Here is a 21,479-nt window from a genome sequence, read left to right on the forward strand (position 1 = left end):
ACTATTCTGACTCTTAACACCATACATTTGTTTGCCCAGTTCTGAACTTTATATAAATGGAATCAACCACACTGTATGCACTCATTTTTGTCTGGTTTATTTTACACTGTACATAAGTCAACCATAGTCTCCTGTAGGAATATATCAACTATTTATTTATTCATTCTATTATTGATGTACATTTGTATTGCTTCCAGGGTTTTTGGCTGTTATGAATAATGCTGCTATGAACACTTTTGGGTTTGTTTTTTGTGCATATCTGTGGACATTTCTGTTGAGAATATATCTAGGAGTGGATGTTGGCTGCTAGGGTATGTGTATAGTTAGCTTTGGTATACATCATTTTATTTTGCCAAAATCTAGAAAGCCACTTGAAGCGATGTAAGTGTAAACATACCTAAATGGAGAAATTTCCTAAATGTAAACACACGTTCATTCTTCATCAGAACTGACGGAGTAAACACTGTCACAGGCAGGACAACTGAGTATCAGTCACGAAGTTAGTGGAGTGTGATGTCTCACCAACATCACTTCGGAAGCCATCACCTCTGTGGGGTTCGGGCCTTGGGAAATGAGCCCCACATGAACTTCCTGGCACTCCTGCCAGCTCCTTTCAGTGGAGTCTGGATGAACAAGGCTCATAGCCCTGCCTTGGCTTTGATACAAAGGAAAATATTAGGTGTGTTCAATTTCCCTCTAAGGTCTGGAAATCAATTTACCTTTTTTCCTTCTTTTCCTTTTCTTTTTTTTTTTTTTTTTAAGACAAGGTCTGTCACCCAGGCTGGAGTGCAGTGGTGCATTCTTGGCTCACTGCAGCCTCAACCTCCTGGGCTCAAGTGATCCACCTCAGCCTCCTGAGTAGCTGGGACTAGAGGCACGTGCCACCACACCTGGCTGATTTTTTTTTTTTTTTTTTTTTAATAGAGGCAGGGTTACACTATGTTGTCCAGGCTGGTCTCAAACTCCTGGGCTCAAGCGATCCACCTACCTCAGCCTCCCAAAGTGCTGAGATTTACAACTTATTTTTCTTTAAAAAACAAAAAAGCCAGGGGTAATTATTAGCACACAATTGCAGGCTGAGTCTCTCAGTTCCTGGAGGACACTTGTCTGCTGCTTTCTGGAGCTTGGTTGTCCTTTACCTCTGGGCAGGGCTAAAAGCTCTTGCCTGTGACTGGTTCTTCCTGGTGGCTGTGGGCTCATAATCTACCCCTTGTCAGAGTCCATCTCTGACAGGATTTGAAGCCAGGGCACCTGGATTCAGCTCACAATGCTTCTAGTAGGATATTTTCAGGGCCCAGGCTAATCTTAATAATCCAGTGTTTGTCCCCAGTGAAACTTTCCAGGGAGTTTCTACATCAGTTTCACTTCATGGTGTCTGAATTGGGTGTCCACTTGGGTTTGGGGAAGACTTTCTATGAAAACAAGGATCCCTTTGGCTTGCTGCCTATCCGTGGAAGTTGAAGCGTTAGAATTCCGACCTCAGACGCTTTTACACCCTAATGGTCCGGGCTACAGAGAGGGCTCTATCTTGTTTTCTTTTAACTTTTCTTTAAATTTGGATTCCTTCTGTAGCTGCTTGTTCTCTTCCATGTCTCCAGGGTATTTGTTAGTATACAGAAGAAACAGCTTCTTGAATAATGTCCATTATAGCTTTGCATTTAAATGATAAACAATGACTTCCTCCCTCTCCCTCTCCCCTCCCCCTCTTCCTTCCCTTCCCCCTTCCCCCCTTCCCCCTCCCCCCCTTCCCTCTCCCTTCTCTCTCCCTTCCCTCTCCCTTCCCTCTCCTTTCCTTTCCTTTCCTTTCCTGTCTCACAGGGCTTGCTCTGTTGCTCAGGCTGGAGTACACTGGTATGATCATAGCTCACGGCAGCCTAGAACTCCTAGGATCAAGCCATCCTCCTGCCTCAGCCTCCCAAGTAGCTGGAACTATAGGCATGCACCACCATGCCCAGCTATTAAAAAAAAAATTTTTTTTTATAGACAGGATGTCTTGCTATGTTGCCCAGGCTAGTATTGAACTCCTGGCCTCACAATCTTCCTGCCTCTGCCTCCTAAAGTTCTGGGATTACAAGCATGAGCCACTGCACCCGGCCTGTTTTCTTTCTTTTCTACCATACTCTAAGGCTGCAAATAGAGCAGCTGCAATGCCTGCTTTTAGCATTGGAGAACTTACCATATGCTCCTTACTTTCTGTTTTTGCTTGCTTTAAAAGTTGCCACAACTTTTGACATTGTTATTTGTTAGTAGTAGAGAAGAACTTATATTCTCCAAGCTCAGATGGGGTTCCTGAATTTGGCCCTACTTTTTATGTTTTTATAAACCACTGACATGTACTAAAACTACTTGGGACATGACTTGTGAAAAACTTGTCATTGGTCAAATGGCAAATATTCACTACAAACATAGAGAACAACCAATCACCTACTTGCTTAGGTTTAAAATGGAAAGAAATTATTTTGGATTCTATATTTTGGGATAACTTAACATTTTAAAAGTATTATTGATTGCAGGCTGGGCGCAGTGTCTCATGCCTGTAATGCTACCACTTTGGGAGGCCGAGGCAGGCAAATCACTTGAGTTCAGGAGTTCAAGACCAGTCTGGGCAATATGGCAAAACCCCATCTTTACAAAAAATACAAAAATTAGCCAGGTGTGGTGGTGTGTGCCTGTAGTCCCAGCAACTTGGGAGGCTGAGGGAGGATCATTTGAGCCTAGGAGACGAAGGCGACAGTGAGCTGAGATTGTGCCGCTGCACTCCAGCCTGGGCAATAGAACGAGACCTTGTCTCAAAAAGAGAGTATTGTTTATTGATTGCATGAGATGCAATACAATGAATACAAATCACTCAGCATTAGGAGGCTAATTAGGCAATACGAGGGGGAATGGCTTTAACAAGAGACCAACCAGGTCAATTTTCTCAGATTTTAGGTCAGTTTCGGGATATGTTTGGGATGATCCTTATTTGGGTGACTTAGGTAGCTTTTTGATTGTTGTTACCAGTTTTCATTCATTCATTTTTTTTTTTAAATAGCTGTATTGAGATAGAATTCACATACTTTATAATTCACCCATTTAAAATATACAATTCAATGGTTTTTAGTATACTCACTGATACGTGCAATCATCACCACAGTCAATTTTAAAACATGTCATCACTTCAAAAGAGAAACCTCATATCTGTTAGCCCTCAGTCCTCTATTCCCCCACCCTACCCTAAGCAATCACAGGTCTACTTATCTAGGCTGGGGTGCGGTGGCTCACGCCTGTAATCCCAGCACTTTGGGAGGTCGAGGTGGGCAGATCATCTGAGGTCAGGAGTTTGAGACCAGCCTGGCCAACAGGGTTAGTGAAACCCTGTGTCTACTAAAAATACAAAAACTAGCTGATCGTGGTGGTGGACACCTATAATCCCAGCTACTCAGCATCCAGGTCCCCAGGGCTCTGTGGGTGGCATCCGGGAGAGGTGGCCTTGCCAGAGGATGCTCAGGGAGAAGCAGGGACCCCACAGCTGTGTATTAGCCTGAGGGAGGTCCCCAGAGGTGGAACAAGAGCGTGTCTCCAGGTAAATGAGCATTCCCCAAGTAAGCGTTAGTGTCACTGTTCTGTCCTCACTGCCACCCACTGTTCCCCCCATCAGTGGGCTGGAAAGGACAGGTCTGGAGCCAGAGAGGGGGTTTGTGGTTACAGCCTCTCCCCACAGCAGGCCTGGGTGAGGGCCTCCTGGCCTGGGGCCTGGGGGTAGGGTTGCTGTCCCTCCTGCCACAGCCCTTGCAAAGTTGGCCCCTTTCACCTGACAACTCTGGAGGCAGGCCTGAGCAGGTGGAGCGGCAGCTGAGGTGGGGCAGGTGTCAGTTGCTGCAGGTGGCTCTGGGGAACGGTATTGGGCATTCCTTCTTCCATAGAGCTGAGTGTGGTTGATTCCACCTAGGATGGCCAGGCAGCCTCATCACACCAGAAGGGGTGGTTGGATATTTAGTGTTGAGCTGCCCAGGGACATGAGAGTAGGCGTGGACACACATTCAAAAGCTGAGGTGCCCTGGGGAAAAACAAACAAACAACTCACTAATCCACTTAAAATCCTGAGCTAGGCCTGGTGCAGTGGCTCACGGCTGTAATCCCAGCACTTTGGGAGGCTGAGGCAAGCGGATCACTTGAGGTCAGGAGTTTGAGACCAGCCTGGCTAACATGGAGAAACCCTGTCTCTACTAAAAATACAAAAATTAGCCAGGCGTGGTGGTGCACGCCTGTAATACCAGCTACTCTGGAGGCTGAGGCAGGAGAATCACTTGAACTTGGGAGGTGAAAGTTGCAGTGAGCCGAGATTGCACCACTACACTCTAGCCTGGGCAACAGAGTGAGACTATGTCTCAAAAAAAGCAAACCAAGACAAAACCCTGAGCTGAAACCAACACAGATTTACATTTCGAACAGTACGGACATGGCACGGGGCCAGCTTCACTATGCCATATGCACAGTCTGTTTGCCTGGGCCAGCTTTGGCCCTGAGGTTTTCAGGTTGGTGACTATCTTGAGAATTAGCTGGGTACATCCGGAGACTTGCCTGGAAAGACCTGGCTGGGGACACGGACTGCCTGAGAGTCAGCCCCAGGGCCCTCCTCCCCGAGGGAACACCCGGCCCATTTGCTTTTCTGAGTCAGTTTCCCTGTGACCGTCCCTTTTCCCTCTGCTCTGGGGGTGCAGCAGCCGGCCTTCTTTCTTCACAGCTGTCATCAGCCTCTGGTCTCTTGGGGACCGCTCTGCTCCACACCCAGAGCTGCCTGAGGAAGAGGTTTGTGGCCCTTGCCCCCACTGCCTTCTGTCCTGGACCCAGATGCATCAGGCAGAACCATGTGCAATGCTGATATGTGACCAGTTTGACCTATAAAAATGACTTTCCCATAGGTCAATTTGGATACAGCCTTTTTTCTTTTCTTTCTTATTTTTATTTATTTATTTATTTATTTTTTATGAGATAGTGTCTTGCTCTGCCGCCCAGGCTGGAGTGCAGTGGTGTGATCCTGGCTCATTGCAATTTCTGCCTCCCACGTTCAAGCAATTCTCCTGCCTCAGCCCCCCAAGTAGCTGAGACTACAGGCGCATACCACCACACCTGACTAATTTTTGTATTTTTGGTAGAGACAGGGTTTTGCCATGTTGCCCAGGCTGGTCTCGACTTCCTGAGCTCAAGTGATCCACCTGCCTCAGTCTCCCAAAGTGCTGGGATTATAGGAGTGAGCCGCCATGCCTGGCCTGTATATAGTCTTTTTTATTTGAAATATCTTCCTATTAATTGTGATAGGAAAATAAACAGAAAGAAAAATAAAAATAGTGGGCACATAGACTCTCTGGAGATGGTAAAGCATAGTTTTTCCTGTCTGGGCCTGCCTTTCCTGGGGCCTTTTATTAATAGAGAACTTTGTGGCTGGGCACGGTGGCTCATGCCTGTAATCCCAGCACTTTGGGAGGCAGAGGCGGGCAGATCACCTGAGGTCAGGAGTTCAAGACCAGCCTGGCCAACATGGTGAAACCCCATCTCTACTAAAAATACAAAAATTAGCTGGGCGTGGTGGTGCACACCTGTAATCTCAGTTGCTTCGGAGGCTGAGGCAGGAAAATCGCTTGAACCCAGGAAACAGAGGTTTCAGTGAGCCAAGATTGCGCCGCTGCACTCCAGCCTGGGTGACACAGCAAGGCTCCATCTCAAAAAAAAAAAAAAAAAATTAGGGAACTTTGAGGATGTCTCCCAAGGCTGCCACGCTGTCCACCTTGGCTGGACCAGATGGCTTCCCGGGGACAGCAGGCGGGCCAGGCCCAGGCTCGTAGAATCCCCATCCTGGGGCTCAGTCTCCGGTTCCCCTCTTCTGGTCTCTCCTGGCTGTGCTTTCATTCTGCAGCTCTCTCTTGGCCCTGCCCTGCCTCTCTCCGCCTTCCCCATGAACGCCCCCAAGGAGTCCCATGGCTCAGGCTTCCTGTCTGACTTTGTGGTCACTTCCTCCCTGTGTCCTGGAGGCTCCAGGGTCCAGCCCCGACCCCTGGCCCATTGCTCTCTGTCCTGAGTGTTTTGCCAACAACACTTTTCTGGCCAGGCCGATAACTCCAGAAAAGTTCAGTTTCCTTATCTGCACTGTGGCTTTCTCTTGAAGTCAGGTGTCTTACACAGCAGGGGCCAACCTGGGAAGCCTGGCTGACTTGACTTGCTGCCTACTGTCTTTCTCCTGTTCCCGAGCCCCCACAGAGGCCATCTCTATTTTAGGCATGAGTCCTTGCTGGCCTTGCTCTGATACCCAGTCCAGGTTGCACATTGCTTAGGGCCCTGCACTAGCAGAGGACAGAGGACAGCTGGCCACTCCCCCGAAACCTGCCTCCTCAGGGTCTCTCTCCGTCTCTCCTCAGGTGCCTGCCCCCTACCCAGGGAGCCCCATCAATGGGCCTCGTCGGCGTTTCCATCCAGGGCCCTCACAGGGAATCTGGTTAGAGATCAGAGGGGCTGCCAGGCAGAACAGGGGCACAGCCCATGCTGAGCTGTCCTGAGATAAAGGGTGGCTTCTGCCTGGGCAGCGGCCACTGCCCCGGGCCTCTCCTGACTGCCATGAGCCTGGACAGCAGGAGTTTTCCTTGTGCCCCTGTGGGTCTCCAGAATGCTTGCAGACTTCACAGCCTGTACCCTGCCACTGGGCCAACAGTGACCAACCTGGCCAAACATCCCGTGGACCCCTCTTTCCATATGCCCTCCTTTGTCACTGGCTGCTTGTTCATTGAACTACTTGAGTCATTCACTAAGAATGCATTGAATACCTACTATGTGCCAGGTACCATTCTAGGCCTTAGGGACATAGTGGTGAATAGGGCAGGTGACCCTCCCCCCACCCCCAACAGCTCAAAGTCTAGTGGGAACACAAGTAATGAAACCAATGATTCTCTAAGTGGGATCTGCATACTGGGGCCTAGCCACAGCCTGTATTACCAGCCTGGGATGAGGTGGCCAGGAGCTGAAAGAAATGTTGAGAAACTTCTATAGGAATTTGACAGGGAAAGTTTTTGTTTATTGAGTCTATTTAAAAAAAAAAAAATCAGGTTTCTATTGTTTGTCTTTTTTTTAATTTTCTTTTTCTTTTATTATTATTATTTTTTTATTTTATTATTATTATACTTTAAGTTTTAGGGTACATGTGCACAATGTGCAGGTTAGTTACATATGTATACCTGTGCCATGCTGGTGTGCTGCACCCATTAACTCGTCATTTATTTTATTTTTCTAGCAATTCTTTTTTTTTGTTTTTGAGATGGAGTCTCACGCTGTCGCCCCGACTGGAGTGCAGTGGCATGATCTCGGCTTCCTCTGCTGCTACAAGGCGAAGCCAAGACAGGCCAACAAGCAGGGGCAGGGTCCGATCAGCAGCAGCAGCTGGGGGTAAGTGTCTGAGGGATTCTTGGAGGAAGTGTTCACGTGCAGTAAAAGATGCCCAGATTTGGGGTGAGCCCAGAGCGGACATGTGTGGTTCGCACATCCTTCCTTTTTCTGGTTGCAAAGCAAAAGGCAGATGCGTCCTGACTCCATTGGGGTACTCAATTGTCCCATCTAGAAGGACATCATGATAAAGCAACATCTCACCAACAGTCCAAGCCCCTGCTCATTTCAGCTGCATGTATACTACAATTGGAACGATACAGGGAGGATTAGCATGGCTCCTGTGAAAGGATGACACACAAATTCATGAAGCGCTCCACATTAAAAAAAAAAAAAGTCCAATCCCAAGACAGGTTTTTCAGAGCAGCTTTCTTGCAAAGGTTTAGCATGCAAATGACTTTTAAAGAAACTTTTTGTGCCTTGGACACTTACTGACTGAGATAAGATGCTGCCAAGATGGAATTCTCTTTATGGAAGGATTTCCTCAAAGATACTATGTTGTGCAACCAGAAAAGAAAAGCTAAAGAATGGAAAAGGGAATTTGAACTCATAATTTTTCTGAGAAATAAGAGTACGGTCTGATTCATAGATACGTTGGTTTATCTGGCCTTCTATCAGTTGATGTTTGCGGGCTGCAAAAAAGTGGCAATGGGTGCCCTTGCCAATGATACGGATGCTCCAGAAGTTTCTAAAGTATCTTGTAAATCTCCAAAAGGAAAAACACATTATTTTACATAATTTAAGAATTGTGGTTCCTGTATTCTTTTTTTAAAAAAATATGCAGTCTGGGAAACATAGCAAGACGCATCTCTACACACACACACACACAAATCAGCTGGGTGTGGTGCCACATGCCTGTAAGTCCCAGCTACCCAGAAGGCTGATGCAGGAGGATCAGTTGAGCCCAGGGGTTCAAGGCTGCAATGAGTTATGATCATGCCACTGAACTCTCTAGTCTGGGTGACAGAGTGAGACCCTGACTCAAAATAGACAAAAAATGTGGTAAGCTGCAATTGAGACCTATTTACAAATTGGTGTATGTCTACAATCAGAGTAATATATTTCTTCTCTTTGCATTCTGCTACCTTGACGTAGAAGAGTTTGCCAGGCCACTTTCATTGCTGCTGAAGGTCTTTACATATTACAGAAAGTTGCTGCAAATCATTTACAAAAGATGATTTAGGCAGGTTTAAATTAGGCAACTCGAGCAGGGATCATTATGGCGGATGGGAGGCAGGACTAGATTGTAGCTCCAACTCGAATGGACAGAGCAGCATGCGGAGGCTCGCCTAGTGAATTTTAGCTCCAAACTGACTTCAAGAACAAACCGGCAATCTCGAGAGAACCCACAGACTCTCTGTCTCCTGCAGGACCCGGGAGACAACCCAAATACTGTGAGCGCCCCAACTGCAGAAGTGGGAAAGGGAGATCCTTTTCTCCTGAACACACACCCCCAGTGGAGAAACTGAAGGTCTGTTTGCAGAAGTTTCTGACCTTACCTGGAGCTGAGTCAAGTTAGAGAGCCAAGCAAAATACAGGGGTAGAGGAAGCACTGGGAGAGGCCTTGGGAGCTCGCTGGGTCCCCAAGCAGGCCATTGCTGCCTGGCACCACAGGGACCCATTGGGAGGGCAGCTAGAGGAGTGGGGGGATATGCTACAGGGAGAAGGAAATCTCCAGCTGAACTAGGGCGAGAAGCCTCCCCATCAGAACTCAGGGGAGGGCATGAATCCAGGGTGCAGACTCCACAGGCAGGGGAAGAACCATGCCCTTTTCTTTCACAGCTGGGAGGCAGGTAGCCTGGGGCAAGTTCTCAAGCCTGTGTCGCCCACTGCTTGGAAACAGACTCTGTTAGCGGTGCACGGTGGGAATGAGACTGGCCCTTTTTTATTGCATGGGAGCTGGGTGAGGCCTGTAACTGCCTGCTTTCCCCCACTTCCCTGACAACCTGCATGACTCAGCAGCAGCCATAATCCTCCTAGGTACACAACTGCACTGACCTGGGAAACTCACCTCCATCCCCCAAAGCAGCCACAGCAAGACCAGCCCAAGGAGAGTCTGAGCTCAGACACGCCTAGCCCTGCCCCCACCTGATGGCCCTTCCCTACCCACCCTGGTAGTGAAGACAAAGGGCATATGCTCTTGGGAATTCTAGGGCCCCACCCACTGCTGGTTCCTCTCCACAGTACCACAGCTGATGCTCTCTGGAAAGCACCACCTCCCTGGCAGGAGGCCAACCAGCACAAAAATAGAGCATTAAACCACCAAAGCTAAGAACCCTCACGGAGTCCATTGCACACCCCCTGCCACCTCCACTGGAACAGGTGCTGGTATCCACGACTGAGAGACCCATAGATGGTTCACATCCAGGACTCTGTGCAGACAACCCCAGTGCCAGCCTGGAGCCGGGTAGACTTGCTGGGTGGCTAGACCCAGAAGACAGACAACAATCACTGCAGTTCGGCTCACAGGAAGCCACATCCATAGGAAAAGGGGGAGGGTACTACAACAAAGAACACCCCGTGAAACAGAAGAATCTGAACAACAGCCTTCAGCCCTAGACCTTCCCTCTGACAGAGCCTACCCAAATGAGAAGGAACCAGAAAACCAACTCTGGTAATATGACAGAACAAGTCTCTTTAAACCCCCCACAAAAATCACACTAGTTACCAGCAATGGATCCAAACCAAGAAGAAATCTCTGATTTACCTGAAAAAGAATTCAGGAGGTTAGTTATTAAGCTAATCAGGGAGGCACCAGAGAAGGGTGAAGCCCAGTGCAAGGAAATCCAAAAATCAATACAAGAAGTGAAGGGAGAAATATTCAAGGAAATAGATAGCTTAAAGAAAAAACAATAAAAACTTCAGGAAATATTGGACACACTTACAGAAATGCAAAAACCTCTGGGAAGTCTCAGCAATAGAACTGAACAAGTAGAAAAAGAAATTCAGAGCTTGAAGACAAGGTCTTCGAATTAACCCAATCCAACGAAGACAAAGAAAAAAGAATATGAAAATCTGAACAAAGTCTCCGTGAAGTCTGGGATTGTGTTAAACAACCAAACCTAAGAATAATTGGTGTTCTTGAGGAAGAAGAGAAATCTAAAAGTTTGGAAAACATATTTGGGGGAATAATCAAGGAAAACTTCCCCAGCCTTGCTAGAGACCTAGACATCCAAATACAAGAAGCACAAAGAACACCTGCAAAGTTCATTGTAAAAAGATCATTCCCTAAGCACACAGTCATCAGGTTATCCAAAGTTAAGAAGAATGGAAGAATCTTAAGAGCTGTGAGACACAAGTACCAGGTAACCTATAAAGGAAAACCTATCAGATTAACAGCAGATTTCTCAGCAGAAACCCTACAAGATAGAAGGGATTGGGGCCCTATCTTCAGCCTCCTCAAACAAAGCAATTATCAGCCAAGAATTTTGTATCTAGAGAAACTAAGCATCACATGTGAATGAAAGATACAGTCTTTTTCAGACAAACAAATACTGGGAGAATTTGCCACTACCAAGCCACCACTACAAGAACTGCTAAAAGGAGTTCTAAATCTTGAAACAAATCCTGGAAACACATCAAAACAGAACCTCTTTAAAGCATAAATCACACAGGACCTATAAAACAAAAATACAAATTAAAAAGCAGAAACAAAAAACAACAAAAAAACCCAAAGTACACAGGCTACAAATAGCATGATGAATGCAATGGTACCTCATACCTCAACACTAACATTGAATGTAAATAGCCTAAATGCTCCACTTTAAAGATACAGGACTGGAGAATGGATAAAAACTCACCAACCATCTGCTGCCTTCAGGAGACTCACCTAACGCATGAGGACTCACATAAACTTAAAGGGGTGGAAAAAGGCATTGCATGTAAATGGACACCGAAAGTGAGAAGGGGTAGCTATTCTTATTTCAGACAAAACAAACTTTAAAGCAACAGCAGTTAAAAGAGACAAAGAGGGACATTATATAATGGTAAAAGGCCTTGTCCAACAGGAAAATATCATAATCTTAAACATATACGCACCTAACACTGGAGCCCCCAAATTTATAAACAATTAAGAATAGACCTAAGAAATGAGATAGACATCAACACAATAAGAGTGGGGGACTTCAGTACTCCACTGACAGCACCAGACAGGTCATCAAGACAGAAAGTCAACAAAGAAACAGATGAATTTAAACTATACCTTGGAACAAATGGGCTTAACAGATATATACAGAACATTTCATCCAACAACCACAGAATATACATTCTATTCAACAGCGCATGGAACTTTCTCCAAGATAGACCATATGATAGGCCATAAAATGAGCCTCATATAATTTAAGAAAATTTGAAATTATATCAAGCACTTTCTCAGACCACAGTGGAATAAAACTGGAAATAAACTCCAAAAGGAACTTTCAAAACCATGCAACTACATGGAAATTAAATAACCTGCTCCTGAATGAGCATTGGGTCAAAAACAAAATCAATATGGAAATTAAAAAATTCTTCGAACCGAACAACAATAATGACACAACATATCAAAACCTCTGGGATACAGCAAAGGCAGTGTTAAGAGGAAAGTTCATAGCCCTAAACACCTACATCAAAAAGACTGAAAGAGCACAAACTGACAATCCAAGGTCATGCCTCAAGGACTAGAGAGATAAGAACAACCAAACTCAAACCTAGCAAAAGAAAGGAAATAACCAAGATCAGAGCAGAACTAAATGAAATTGAAACAAACAAACAAACAAACACATACAAAAGATAAATGAAACAAAAAGCTGGTTCTTTGAAAAGATAAATAAAATTGATGACCATTAGCAAGATTAACCAAGGAAAGAGAAAAAATCCAAATAACCTCATTAAGAAATGAAACAGGAGATATTACAACTGACACCATGGAAATACAAAAGATCATTCAAGGCTACTATGAACACCTTTATGTGCATAAACTAGAAAACCTAGAAGAGATGGATAAATTCCTGGAAAAACACAACCCTCCAAGCTTCAATCAGGAAGAATTAGATACCCTGAACAGACCAATAACAAGCAGCAAGATTGAAATGGTAATACAAAAATCTACCAACAAAAAAAGGTCCAGGATCAGATGGATTCACAGGATAATTTTACCAGACATTCAAAGAATTGGTACCAATCTTTTTGACACTATTCCACAAGATAGAGAAAGAAGGAACCCTCCCTAATTCATTCTATGAAGCCAGCATCACCCTAATACCAAAGCCAGGAAAGGACATAACCAAAAAAGAAAACTACAGACCAATATCCCTCATGAACATAGATGCTAAAATCCTTAATAAAATATTAGCTAACCGAATCCAACAGCATATCAAAAAGATAATCCACCACGATCAAGTGGGTTTCATACCAGGGATGCAGGGATGGTCTAACATCCGCAAGTCAATACATGTGATGCACTACATAAACAGAATTAAAAACAAAAATCACGGCCAAGTGCAGTGGCTCATGCCTGTAATCCCAGCACCTTGGGTAGCTGAGGTGGGTGGATCACCTGAGGTCAGGAGTTCAAGACCAGCCTGATCAACATGGTAAACTCTGTCTCTACTAAAAAATATTAAAAAATTAGCCAGGTGTTGTGCTGGGCACCTGTAGTCCCAGCTACATGGGAGGCTGAGGCAGGAGAATCGCTTGAACCCAGGAGGTGGAGGTTGCAGTGAGCCGAGATCATGCCATTGCACTCTGGCCTGGGCGGCAAGAGTGAAACTTCTTCTCAAAAAGAAAAAAAAAAAAAAATCACATGATCATCGTGATAGTTGCAGAAAAAGCATTAGACAAAATCCAGCACCCCTTAATGATTAAAACTCTCAGCAAAATCAGCATACAAAGGACATACCTCAATGTAATAAAGGCCATCTATGACAAACCCACAGTCCACATAGTACTGAATGGGGAAAAGTTGAAAGCATTCCCTCCCCCCGAGAACTGGAACAAGACAAGAATGCCCACTCTCACCACTCCTCTTCAACATTGTAATGGAAGTCCTAGCCAGAGCAATCAGACAAGAGAAAGAAATAAAGAGCAGGCCAGGTGCAGTGGCTCATGACAGTGATCCCAGTACTTTGGGAGGCCAAGGCAGGAGGATCACAAGGTCAGGAATTTGAGACCAGCCTGACCAACATGGTAAAACCCTGTATCTACTAAAAATACAAAAATTAGCCGGGTGTGGTGGTGTGCTAATCCCAGCTACATGGGAGGCTGAGGCAGGAGAATTGCTTAAACCCGGGAGGTGGAAGTTGCAGAGAGCCAAGATTGTGCCACTGCACTCCAGTCTGGGTGACAGAGTGAGACTCTGTCTCAAAAAAAAAAAAAAAAAAAAGAAAAAGAAATAACGGGCATCCAGATTGGTAAAGAGGAAGTCAAACTGTCCCTGTTTGCTGATGATATGGTCGTTTACCTTGAAAACCCTAATGACTCCTCCAGAAAGCTCCCAGAACTGATAAAAGAATTCAGCAAAATTTCTGGATACAAGATTAATGTACACAAATTAGTAGCTCTTCTACATAGCAACAGCAACCAAGCAAAGAATCAAATCAAGAACTCAACCCCTTTTACAATAGCTGTGAAAAAACAAAAACAAAAAACGTAGGAATATACCTAATCAATGAATCTAAAGACCTCTACAAGGAGAACTACAAAACACTGCTGAAAGAAATCACAGGCTGGGTGCAGTGGCTCATGCCTGTAATCCCAGCACTTTGGGAGGCTGAGGCGGGCGGATCACCTGAGCTCAGGAGTTTGAGACTAGCTTGGCTGACACGGTGAAATCCCATTTCTACTAAAAATACAAAAAATTAGCTGGGTGTGATGGTGTGCGCTTATAATCCCAGCTCCTCAGGAGGCTGAGGCAGGAGAATCACTTGAACCCGGGAGGCGGATGTTGCAGTGAGCTGAGATTGTGCCACTGCACTCCAGCCTGGGCGACAAAGCTAGACTCCATCTAAAAAAATAATAATAATAATAAAAATAAAATAAAAATAATAAAATAAAAATAAAATATCCAGAATCTACAACAAATTTAAACAAATCAGTAAGAAAAAAACAATCCCATCAAAAAGTAGGCTAATGACATGAATAGACAATTCTCAAAAGAAGATATACAAATGGCCAACAAACATATGAAAAATGTTCAACATCACTAATGATCAGGGAAATGCAAATTAAAACCACAATGCGATACCACTTCACTCCTGCAAGAATGGCCATAATCAAAAAACTGAAAAACGGTAGATGGTGTGGATGCGGTGATCAGGGAACACTTCTACACTGCTGCTGGGAATGTAAACTAGCACAACCACTATGGAAAACAGTGTGGAGATTCCTCAAGGAACTGAAAGTGGAACTACCATTTGATCCAGCAATCCCACTGCCGGGTGTCTACCCAGAGGAAAAGAAGTCATTACACGAAAAAGATACTTGCACATGCATGTTTATAGTAGCACAATTCACAATTGCAAAGTCATAGAACCAATCCAAATGCCCATCAACCAAAGAGTAGATAAAGAAACTATTTTATATATATATATGTGTGTGTGTGTGTATATATATGTGTGTGTATACACACACACACACACTGGACTACTACTCAGCCATAAAAAGGAATGCATTAACAGCATTTTCAGGCCTGACGCAGTGGCTCACACCTGTAATCCCCGCACTTTGGGAGGCCAAGGCGGGTGGGTCATGAGGTCAGGAGTTTGAGACCAGCCTGAACAACATGCTGAAACCCCGTCTCTACTAAAAATACAAAAATTAGCTGGGTGCAGTGGCAGGTGCCTGTAATCCCAGCTACTCAGGAGGCTGAGGCAGGAGAATCACTTGAACCTGGGAGGCGCAGGTTGCAGTGAGCCAAAATTGTGCCACTGCACTCCAGCCTGGGCAACAGTGAGAGACTCTGTCAATAAATAAATAAATAAATAAAGTTAACATAAAAAAAAGAAGAAACATAGACAAAAAATAATAAATTAGGCAACTCCATAGCCATTTTTATTCTTGAAAAATAATTACTTTGTGTGTAAAGGGAATTTTCTTTTATTTCCTTGTTTTCTTGTTTTGTTAAGATAGGGTCTTGTGGCGTCACCCAGGCTGGTGCCCTCATAGCTCACTGCAGCCTTGAACTCCTGGGCTCAAGCAATCCTCCCACCTCGGCTTCCCAAATCACTGGGATTATAGACCTGAGCCATCCACCATACCTGGCCTGTGAAGGGAATTTCCTAAATGAGTTTGAAAGTTTAAGTCATGTCATACAAATAAGTGATTTCAGCCTCCTGGGCTGCCAGGAAGCTCTTAATATAAGTTTGCTAAGTAAATTCCTGTGAAACCATGGCCTGTCAGCTATCCAAACCATACCTTGTAATTTCTCTGAACTCATTTCATTAATTCTCAAAATGATCATGGAAGACCTACTGTCATTTTCTTGAAAAATTAAAGCATAAAATACTTATTAAATAAACTATCAATACGTGATGTGGACAAGTGAACAGTCATGCTTTGTTGGCGGGAATGTAAAATTGAGGCGACCTTCCTGGCAATTTGGCAATCCATAAGAGTTTCAGAAATTTTATATCCCATTATCCTTCTAAAACTCTTTCCTAAGGACAAATCAGAGATAAGGACAAAGATTTTTGTTCAAGAATATTTGCTGTTATGACATTTATAAAAATGAAATTTTAGAACCATCTCAAAAGTCCAAGAATAGAGACTTTGTGAAATAAATGTTAGAGCATCCACTTCATGCAATTATAATATAGCTGCTAAATGTTCACAATATCATATTATTTTTAAAATGAGGAACACAAAATTATATTTACAGTGTGATCCCACTTTTTTTGTTAAATATACATCTATAACACACACATACACTTATAAGGACTTATACAAGACTACTAAGAGTAATTATCTTTGGGTGATGGATTACGGGTGATTTGAATTTTTTGTTATTCTTTATAGTTTTAAAATTCTCTACAATGAATAGACATTACTTCTAAAATAAGTGATACTTATTAAAAAGGAACAATAAAAATATTTAAAAATCAACCATCTGGTAACATTCCATTTTCATTACTTATGTAGACTTAAAAGACTATAATTATGAAATGACCTTAGCTAAAATTTTAGAGACTTTTAATCAAGAGTATTTCTGAAATAGTCTATCGATTCGTAGAGATTGTGGCCGATGGGCTTCATTAGTGCCTTTTTTTTTTTTTTTTTTGAGACAGAGTTTCACTCTTGTCACTGAGGCTGGAGTGCAATGGCGTGATCTTGGCTCACTGCAACCTCCGCCTCCCAGGTTCAAGTGATTCTCCTGCCTCAGCCTCCCCAGTAGCTGGGACTACAGGCGCCCGCCATCACGCCCGGCTAATTTTTGTATTTTTAGTAGAGACGGGGTTTTGCCATGTTGGCCAGGCTGGTCATGAGCCATTAGTGCCTTTCAATCACAAAGTTATTTGGTTCATGACATCGTCTTGATTAACACAACAGAAAAAAATCTGATTTAGTCCAACACACGACCTACCACTAATCTTACTGGTGACAAGAAGCTCCTGATAAGGATGGGCTGAAGAGGTGAAAATGAGGGCAAGTTTTGGGATTTAACTTCACTGAAACCATTTTCTTTGAAGGATTGGATATCTGATCTGATGTCGTTCACTTCAGATCTTTGAACAAATCATTACACAGGTATGTTTGGGAAGGAAGGAGTTAAGTCGAAAAAGAGTGCTTGATTCAGGATTTGTTTTGGAATCACTTATCTATTGGGTTGCTGACAGCAATAAACATTTTCTAAATACCTAAAGGAATGAAAGTAGAGTGTCACCCAGTGAGAAGGTGGCAGGTGAAACTTGGTTATTTCCTTACATTAGTTCGGCTGAATGTTAGAGTAAAAAAAAAAACCCTAAAACAAAACAAAACAGACAAAAGTTACCTTTTAAATTTGTCATGCATCTGTCGCTGGTGTGTGGTCCTTTATAGCGTCCAAGATGGCCTATGGAAGATATTTATTTTGTAAAATAAAGTTCGAAAAGGCAAAGAGATCATCAACTTAGACCAAACATGCCATAACTCCTGTAAATGGATTGTCAGCAGGCATTGACATACATTGTCTATTTTGGCCAGGAAGAGGTGGAGTTATTCTCAAGGTTAAGTAAAGGTCATCTCTCTCTGCCATACTGCCACTCAGCAGTGATGGAAAAGCAAAGCCTGAAGTTGGGTACCGGGAAATTTCACTTGGGAGACGGATGGCCCAGTCTGTCTGTGCACTCAGGTCATCTTGGTTAGTTTTCCCATAATTGTACTAGATCAGCAGTCAAGTGAAATGCCAGATTCATCACTGATAGAATCTCTGTCCTGGGTTGACAGTCTTTTAATTTGTGTGCCTTTGTGGCCAGAGGCCATTATTTCTAATTGCCTTTTTGTCCCGTAGCAGTTCATCTATCTTTCACACACACCAAATTTAATCTTCATGTTAGACAATGATGGGGGATTTGGGCTGAAGTTGTTATCAAATGAGTTTCATAAACTTTAGTACCCTCAGGGAAAAAAAATCTTAAAAGACTTGCCAAAATTTGAAAATAGTAAAGAATGATGGCTTTCTAGTAATTTAAGGTTGTTACAGGATCTCCATACTGATAATTCAAAATATCTGGGTCAATGATTTGACTCCTTAACGTATGAAAAAAAGTTTACACTTCTCTTATTGCACCTACAATTTAATTATAACACATCTGATGATTTCTTGATAGGAATGTCTGATTTTTTTTTCTTCTTCACTCAACAACCATATATATATATGGTAGCTGCCCTGAGGTAGGCACTGAGACCCAAGATGAATCAATCAAGTCCATGTGAAGACAAATGAAACAGCCAAGTCTGCCTTTGGACCAGAGTGTGTACCATAGGGTACATTCAGAGAGAAATGGAAGCCCGTCTAGGGGTGCGAGTAGGGCCAGGGAACATGGAGGGAGCAGCAGCGAGACCATGGGATAGGCTCTGTGAATACCAGGAGTTTCACCCACTCCACCTGATTCAGCCCTGGCGATAGTGGAGAGAGGGGTCTCCATCTAACGGGTGACGAAACAGAGCATTAGGGGGTGATATAGTTTGGCTCTGTGTCCCCACCCAAATCTCATCTTGTAGCTCCCATAATTCCCACATGTGGAAAAGATCAGTGGGAAATAATTGAATCATGGAGGCAAGTCTTTCCCATGCTGTTCTCGTGAGAGTGAATGAATCTCATGAGATCTGATGGTTTTAAAAACGGGAGTTTCACTGCACAAGCTCTCTCTCTTTGCCTGCTGCCATCCATGTAAGACCTGACTTGCTCCTCCTTGCTTTCCACCATGATTGTGAAGCTTCCCCAGTCACATGGAACTGTAAGCCCACTAAACCCCTTTTCCTATATAAATAAAGTCTCAGGTATGTCTTTATCAGCAGCATGAAAACTATTACAGGGGGTGAACACTCCCATGGCCTCACATAGCAAGAAGGAAGTGATGGGAGCACTTGAGACCCAGTGTCCAGATTTGTGAGTTGAGTTGGTCCAGCTAAGCTGGGGTGATGGGAAGCAGTTGGGGTCAGGGAGCTGCACAAAGGTCCCAGTTGCCCAGCCGACCAGCACAGAAAATGCTGAACTGTGAAACTATTTGGGGACTTGTCTTGTTTTTTTTTTTAATGGAAAGGACTTCTCTGCACATCTGTTCACTTTCCTGCCCATGCCAGCAGCTCAGCGGCCCCATTTTTTGGGTGAACGTTGCAGGCATCGTATAAAACCCATTCCATTTCCCGCATTAACTTTGCACAGGCCACATGGTCTCTTTTCTCTCAGATTCTTCACACGGCTGTTGTAAAGAGGGGTGGAAAAGAAATTTACATTACAACCTTCAGAGACAAGGCAGCCAAATTATGCCAAGGCCTCTGTCCCTCCATCTGTCCATCCATCCGTCCATCCATTAGAGCCAGGGCAAGCAGCACAGGGCTCTGGGTGGATGGCCCCCAAGATGTGCTTTACCTCCACCACCACTTTCTCTGCCTGGGTTACTCATTCATTGGGCAGGTATTTATCGAGGGCCCTTTTGCATACCAGGCACTGAGCTAGGCCTTGGGGATGAGGTGACCAAACAGGCAGGGTCCCTGGCATGGTGTGGCTTGCACAAAAGAGTACATGGGAAATGACAGTTGTGAGCGCTGTCATGGAAGGTGGGCCTAAGGAAAGAAGCTCGGTGTGAAGGGAGAGGGGAAGGGGTGGAGGAGCAGGACAGGCATTCGAGGCAGAAGAAACAGCAGATGTGGGCCCTGAGTGGGAGGGGCAGGCCCTTCTGATGACCCGAAAGGAGCCGGGTGTGGCAGGTACTGGCACACAGCCCTGTATAAAATGCCCAGACACACCTCCTCTCTTTGAGGTGCTTAGACAAGAGGCCTGTTACAGTCATACTGCTGAGGACAATTACAGAGACTGACATGCGTAGATACAGAACCTAGGTGCGTTTGTGAGTATCACAGATGACAGAGAGAGAAAAGATGAGGCACAGTCATGCATCACTGAATGACGGGGATACAGTCTGAGAAATGTGTCATCAGGCAATTTCGTCACTGTGTGAGCATCACAGAGTGACCTACACAAACCTAGATGGCATAGTCTCCCCGCACCTAGGCTGCATGGTACAGCCTCGGGCTCCGAGGCTACAAACCTGTGCAGCATGTTACCGCGTGAATGCTGTAGGTAGTGGTGACACAATGGTGTTTGTGTATCTAAACAAATCTAAAGATAGAAATGGTACAGTAGGGGTGTGGCTCACGCCTGTAATCCCAGCACTTGCAGAGGCTGAGGCAGGCGAATCCTTGAGCTCTGGAGTTTTATAATAGCCTGGGTAACACAGCAAAACCCCATCTCTACTAAAAATTAAAAAACAAAAAACTAGCTGGGCGTGGTGGCACACACTTAAAGTCCCAGCTACTCAAGAGGCTGAGGCAGGAGGATTGCTTGAGCCCAGGAGGTGGAGGCTGCAGTGAGCAGTGATCTACCACTGCACTCATGCCTAGGTGACAGAGTGATACCCTGTCTCAAATTACCCAGTCTTAGGTAGTTTTTTTTGTTTTTTTTGTTTTTGTTTCTTTGAGGCGGAATTTCGCTCTGTCACCCAGGCTGGAGTGCCGTGGCTCAATCTTGGCTGACTGCAACCTCCACCTCCCGGGTTCAAGCAATTCTCCTGCCTCAGCCTCCTGAGTAGCTGGGATTACAGGCGTGCACCACCCTGCCCGGCTAATTTTTGTATTTTCAGTAGACATGGGGTTTCACCATGTTGGTCAGGCTGGTCTCGAACTCCTGACCTTGTGATCTGGTCACCTTGGCCTCCCAAAGTGCTGGGACTACAGGCATGAGCCACCGTGCCTGGCCTTAGGTAGTTCTTTATAGCAATGCGAGAACGTGTCCTTAGAGGACAGAGGCCGTGGGGGGTTTGATGTAGACTGAAGGGGAGCACCCACAGGACCACTGAGGCAGGCAGTGGCGAGATGCAGCCACAAACCAAGGCTGTGTGATGCAGTGTGAGGCTGGACAAGGCCAGGCAGCGTCCTCCTCCCACTTCTGGAGGGAGCTTGGCCCTGCTGAGGCCTTGATGGCCCTGCTGAGGCCTTGATGGCCCTGAAGCTCATCTCAGTCTTGTGACCTCCAGGACTGCGAGATAATCCATTTCTATTGTTTTAAGCCACTTAGTTTGAGGTGATTTGTTACTGCGGCCCCAGGAAACAAATACAATGATGGGCAGGAATCGGTGGAGATGAAGCAGTTTCCAGAGTGGTGAACACAGTGAGGAAAAGTGTGGGGTACAGTAGCGATTACCATTACTCAAGGCCTGACTGTGGCCCAAGCACAGTTTTAAGCATTTTATACACTTCCTGTTTCCCAGTAGCCTATACAATAAGTGATGTTTTACAGATGAAGAAACCGAGGCTCAGAGAGGTAATGTAACCTGCCCAAGGTACACTGGCAGGAAGTAGTGTAGCTGGGACTTCAACTCAGTTCTAATGGATTT

General features: G+C 44.7%; 1 protein-coding gene and 1 non-coding gene across 2 annotated transcripts in view; one reads left to right on the forward strand and one right to left on the reverse strand.

Annotated features, from left to right (window-relative positions):
- PIGP (phosphatidylinositol glycan anchor biosynthesis class P) overlaps positions 1–21,479 on the reverse strand; it is a 38,115-nt gene that overhangs the window by 1,390 nt on the left and 15,246 nt on the right. The window contains exon 5 of the transcript XR_008517288.2: positions 17,375–17,434. The gene's annotated coding sequence lies outside the window, so the exon portion shown is untranslated. The remainder of the gene's footprint in view (positions 1–17,374; positions 17,435–21,479) is intronic.
- On the forward strand, positions 7,630–7,736 carry LOC112130547 (U6 spliceosomal RNA). The gene has a single exon (XR_002912796.3). It is a non-coding gene; the product is annotated as a U6 spliceosomal RNA (small nuclear RNA).

The sequence above is a fragment of the Pongo abelii genome, chromosome 22 (assembly GCF_028885655.2).
Source record: "Pongo abelii isolate AG06213 chromosome 22, NHGRI_mPonAbe1-v2.0_pri, whole genome shotgun sequence".
Lineage (NCBI taxonomy): Eukaryota > Metazoa > Chordata > Mammalia > Primates > Hominidae > Pongo > Pongo abelii.